The sequence below is a fragment of the Triticum dicoccoides genome, chromosome 2A (assembly GCF_002162155.2).
Source record: "Triticum dicoccoides isolate Atlit2015 ecotype Zavitan chromosome 2A, WEW_v2.0, whole genome shotgun sequence".
NCBI lineage: Eukaryota > Viridiplantae > Streptophyta > Magnoliopsida > Poales > Poaceae > Triticum > Triticum dicoccoides.
This window is the reverse complement of record NC_041382.1, coordinates 721,708,065-721,714,145: the sequence shown is the minus strand read 5'-3', so window position 1 is coordinate 721,714,145 and position 6,081 is coordinate 721,708,065. Positions and strand designations below refer to the sequence as shown.

General features: G+C 36.1%; 1 pseudogene; it reads right to left on the bottom strand.

Moving 5' to 3' along the window:
- Positions 1 to 667, bottom strand: part of LOC119358206 — a 69,638-nt pseudogene extending 68,971 nt beyond the window's left edge.
- Between the last annotated feature and the right edge of the window lie 5,414 nt (positions 668 to 6,081).

Genomic DNA, 6,081 nt, shown 5'->3' with positions numbered 1-6,081 from the left:
CCCACAGCCTTTTTTTTATCACCGGCTCGAAAAGAATCGGTCCAGTCGCGCCCCAGGAGCCCAAAATTCGCCGGCTAGGGCCGAAATTGGCAGCGGTGGACCCAGGCCGAGCCCGGGGCGCCAGGGGAAACGAATTTGGCGCGAAAACTGGTGGACCCGCCGACTCGGCGACTAGGCGACGCCGAGAACATTCGTCGTCCTCCTCGTCTTGGTTTCCCGCAGGAATCAATGCGAAGGCTGTCGCGGGTCAGCCTTCCATTGATTAACGGGCGACGAGGGAGGGGTGGCCGCCGCATGCCGCCATGATGCAGGCCTCCTGAAGGAGCTCACCGACGACGTGTTTGGAGTCAGACCCTTCGCAGCGAAGAGCCTTCACGGCGACTGTCTGGCCGATGGCGTGGTGTCGCGCCTTGAAGACGTAGCTGAATGTGCCCCCGCCGAGCATGCACACCTCCTCGTAGCAGCGAGAGTTGTCCGTGCACCGCTTCCTCATCGTCCTCCTTCTGCTTCCCTGGGCGACCCCGTCGATCATGGCTGAAACGACATCGAATCGCCTGGCGTTCAGGGCTGCAATACCAAGTGCCCCGTGGCCACCGATTGCGCAGATGGAGGCGATTCGGGAGGCGACCGCGGTCATGCCCCTGGAGGCTGTCTCGTCGTCCGCCATGTCGGTTATTCCAATTGCGCACTCACGGAGCGGTAGAGGGCGTGCACTGGGGTGTCTGCGCCGTGCCTGGGGACCAGTAGGGGACGCGAGCGTTATATCTATCATGTTCATGATGAGTTCTAGCCGGATCGGAAAACCACCCAATGTTGGACGTGCTCAGGGTTCGGAAAGCTGCCATGCAGTAGGGTAGGGAAATAGGCAAAGGATTCCGTTTGCTGGCCCAATTTAGTGCCTGAAAATTCAATTTGGGTCAGTTGATTTTTTAGGTCATTGATTGGTATTTTTTACTTCAAGATTCATGTTTTTCAATTGTGACTGTTGTTGTTTTCTCAGCCCAAAATTTTGACTAACCACTGTTTTGGGTCAGTCAATTTCTATTTGGGCTGAAGCTCATTTTGGGTTGCTTGTTTATAGGGCTACAGTGCTTCATCATTTTTTTGTATGCATTTTTTGTATTTTATTTTTATTTTTAGTCGGTTTTTATGGGTATTTTTTGAATTTTGGGTGAGTTCGGAATGTATACGTGTAAGTACTATATAATATGCTTATAAAGTATGAAAATCACAATATTGTTTTTTTCTTACATACTAAAAAAACATAGAGTTGAAAAAAAAATCATTTTATTTCTTCTTCAAGGGTAATACCATCGTCACTAATTTATTGTACGTTAGAAAATTTTGTTTTTTATTTTGTTTTTGTTTTTGTTTAATTTTAATTTCATCTTCTTTCTTTTTAAGGGTAATATCAATGCCACTAATTTGTTCCTTCTTGGTAACTGTGAAATTTCACAATTACATGCTTATTCTTGCATACTATAAAAAATACGCAATCCCTGACTAAATTGTGTACAATTTTTGTAAAGTATTTGCTTCATATTTTTTTCATTTTCTTTCTATTTAAAGGGTAATACCAACATAACTCATTCTTCCTTAGAAAAACTTCATTACTTTGATATTGTTTTTGTTTTTGTTTTTTTTTTGTTGTCTTTTAAAAGGGTAATAACAATGCCACTAATTCTTGCTTCCTTAGAAAATTTTAATTATTTTTATTTTGCTTTTCTTTTACCTTCATTTTCTTTCTTCTTAAGGGTAATACAAAGGCCGCTAATTAATTCCTTCTTAGGAAATGTCTGTCTTGTGAAAATTCCTCTATTATATTCTTATTATTGCATACTTTATAAAACATAATTTTGTGTGTATGGAGTGTAGACTTTGTTATTGTTTTTATTTTCTTTCTTCTTAAAGGATTAATTCACTCTTCCTTAGAAAACTCCATTATTTTGATTTTGTGTTATATTTATTAATTTTCTTTCTTCTTAAAGGGTAATACCAAAGCTTCTAATTCATCATTTCGTTGAAAACTTCATTATTATTATTTTTCAATTTTATTTCATTTCTTCTTCTTCAGGGGTAATACCAAAGCCACTAATTCATCTTTCCTAGAAAACTTCATTATTTTGGTTTTATTTTATTTTATCTCTTCTTGAAGGGTAACCAAAACCACGGTTTCATTATGTCTTGTAAAACATCATTATTTTGATTTTGTTTTAGTTTTTATTTCATCTCCTTTCTTCTTTAAGGGTACTAATGCTGCTAATACATTCCTTCGTCAAAAACTTCCATTTTGTGAAACTTGTACTATTATGTGCTTATTATTGTATATTATAATAAGCACAATTTTGTGTTAATTGAGTGCAAATGTTGTCATTGTTTTTTTTTTATGTTCTTTCTTCTTAAATGGTAATACCAATGCCATTAATTCAATCTTTCTTAGAAAACTTCGTTATTCTAATCTGTTACGGTGTTTGTTTTATTTTCTTTCTATAAGGGTAATAACAATCCCACTACTTCAGTCCCTTGTGAGAAACTTTCTTTAAGAAAAGTCCATTATTATATGCTTATACTTGCATTTTATAAAGGTCGCAATTTTTGCGTAAATTGTGTGCAAATTTTTGTCATTATTTTTTTGTTACATGATAAAATCAATACCACTAGTTCATTCTTCCTTAGAAAGTGTCATTATTCTGAATGTGTTTTGGGTTTATTTTGTTTTCTTTCTCCTTTAAGAATAATATGAATGCCACTAATTCATTCCTTCTTTCCAAAGTTTTTTTTTGCAAAAATTCCACTATTACATGTTTTTTCGCATATTGTGAAACAAATTTTCAGGGTAAATTGTGTGCATTTTTGTTATTTCATTCCCTTTAAAAGAGTAAGGAAGGGAGGGGCCATTTCAAATACATGTTTTGGTGTGCATTCTTTTTCGTACACATCATGCACTTTTTGTACACATCTGAAACATTATTTTTAGATACATTTAATAAAATCAAATACATGATTAAAAAAACTGAAGTACATTTTTTCTACAATTTTTGAAATACACTGTAACATTTCGAAACCATGTGTTAATCCATTTTTCAGGGCAATAAACATTTTGTTTAAACTAAGCAAATATTTTATTTGCAATTTTTTAAATTTTCTTTAATGTCACGAAACTTTTTTTTGTAATGTGAGAGTATTTCTTTCAAATGTGACGTAAATTTATTAAATGACAATAAGCATTTTTTAACAACGTGAACATATTTTTACATTTGTATAAACATTTTTATAAATGTCATGACGTCTGTTAAAAAATGAGAATATTTCTTAAAATGTTACATACATTTTTTCTAATGGCACAAAACATTTTTTATCATGTAAACATTTATTTTTTAATTTGCGTACATAATTTAAAAGAAATTCACATACATTTATTCGAAACGCAGGAACATTTTTTGTAAAATAAATCAAAATTTTAAAATATATTAATAACAAAAATACTATAATAGTTGAAAGAAAAATGCATGACATCAGCGGCAATAAACCAGATCTCTTCTGGGCTTGCTCATCATGTGCTTATAACCTTCCAAAACTGGAAATGAGTCTCCTGGAAAAGCCTACTTGTGCCGGCCCAAATCTGCGTGCGCGACTGACCTCAACATGTGCGGCTAATAGGATCCCCGCGGGACCTCTATATGGCGCCGTACGCGCCTGAAACTGGGAGCTCCTGTTCGGCACCTCAGCGTCGCTTAGGTTAGTTGGCGCTCGAAGTCAAGCCATAGTAGGCCGGCCCAGCATCACTCACGTCCAGCTCAAAAAAACCAACATTGTTATTGTGCAAAAAGTGGGATTCGGACTCGCATGCCATCGTGGACGAACTTAGAGCAACAACCACTGCAATCCGATAACTTTGACATTTTATATCTGAAGAGAACGTTAATTGACTCTTGTTTCAGTCCTACTATAAATTATTTGAAAAAATAAAATTTAATTTTTGAAAAGAATTCAGACATTTCTAAAAATCAATTCCATATTTAAAAATAATTTTTCATAAAATTGAAAAAGTTCATCAATTTTGAAAAGTACGAATTTGAAAAATGTTCACCGGATTTTCAAAAATTAAATGTTCACAAAACATAAACACGCTCATTAATTTCGAAAATACTTCATAAATTTTAAAAAATTGCACTAGATTTTGAAAAATATTAATGAATTGGAAAAACTTCACCGGAATTTTAAAAATAAAAATCATTAATTCTGAAAAAGTCTATTAGATTTTGAAAAAAAACATTCGTCATTTTTGAAACAAAAGTTACCAATTTTGAAAAAAGTTCATCAATTCTGAAAAAAATTGTCGATCTTGAAGAAAAGTTCATCAATTTATAAATAGTTCACAAATTTGAAGAAAAAGTTCATGTGAAAAAGAAAAAGAAAAAAACCTAAACTAAACCGCTCAAAGAAAAATGAAATATGAAAAGAAAAGGATAAAGATAAAAGTTATCGGAAGTGAAGGGGATAAAAGTGAGCAAAGTTGTGAGTTGGCACAGTCGATCTAGATGGCCTTGTGGTTAGTTGCCTATGCTATGAACCATAGGTCTCTAGTTCGAACCCTACTATTGAACCCTATTTTCTTTCTTTATTAGAAAAGAAAGAAAAAGTAAAACGGGGCGACCTAGCTCATAGGAGGGCCAGTGTGCTTTAGGCGCCCGTTTGCAAACTGGCCTATAATGGGCGCCCAAATCACCAAATAGGATCTGCCCCGAAAATATGGAGCGCGCACCCCCCCCCCCTCCCCAACGGCCTCATGTGCCAAGCGGGAAGCCCCTAGGTTTTTTTCTTTCTTTTTTGTGTTTCAACTTTGTCCTTTATAAAAATAATTCAGGATTTAAAAAAATTACAAATTGTGAAGTGATCGTAAATTAAATTTTTTTGGGAAATGATAAATGCTTATGGATTTAAAAAAGTAGTTTGCGATTTCAAAAAGAATGTTTGTATTAAAAAATGTTTGCGATTTTCAAAATGTTCATGAATTAATAGACAAATATTCACAATATGCAAAAAAAAATCTCTGGGAATTTGGAAGAATGTTCGAAATAAAAAAACATAAATTAAAAAAATGTTCACGGATTTTGGATATATTCATGAACTAAAATAATGTTTGGCAGAAACAGGAAAATTCCAGAATTTGGAAAAAAATCCCAAATTTAAAAAACTCTTCACATGTTGCAAAGAATTTACACATTTTCAAAAAATGTCATGAAGTTGCAAAACGTTCACGATTTAGGAAATTGTTAAAAAAAAGGGCAGCCCGGTGCATGTAGCTCCCGCTTGCGCAGGGTCGGGGAAGGGTCCGATCACTTTAAAGGGCAGCCCCAGTGCATGTAGCTCCCGCTTGCGCAGGGTTTGGGAAAGGGTCCGACCACTTTGGGTCTATTTTACGCAGCCTTTCCCTACATTTCTGCAAGAGGCTGTTTCCAGGACTTGAACCCGTGACCTCATGGTCACAAGGCAGCAGCTTTACCACTGCGCCAAGGCTCCCCTTCGATTTAGGAAATTGTTCATGAATAAAAAAAGTTTACGAATTTTAAAAAGCGTCATAATTTCAAAAAATGATCGTAACTTCAAAAAAAATTCATGAATTTTAAAAAATATTTATGATCTTAAAAAGATGTCACATAGTTGAAAAATGTTCGCGAAAAAAAGAAGAGAAAGAAACAGAAAAAAAATAATTTTAAAAAGAAAAAACAGAGAAGGAAACGAGAAAAAGAAAAATAGAATGAAATGGAACGTGATAGAAAATACCAAAAAGAAAGAAAAAAATGAAACGAAATACAAAGAAACGAGAAAACCTTTCCAAAACCGGCGCTGAAATATATACATAAAATGGGCCTGCCCATACGCTGATCGAGCGCACTGGATGGGTGCGCCAAATAGTATGCGCGGCTCCCCGGGACCGGCGACAAAAGCGGCGACGCCCCAACCCTCGGCAACGCCAGGCCCGAAACAGTCCCCGGCCGCAGCCACGGCTCCGTGCATCGCATTGTGGCACGCGGTCGTCCTCGATTCCATTAGGCCTCATTTGATAGGAGGGGATTG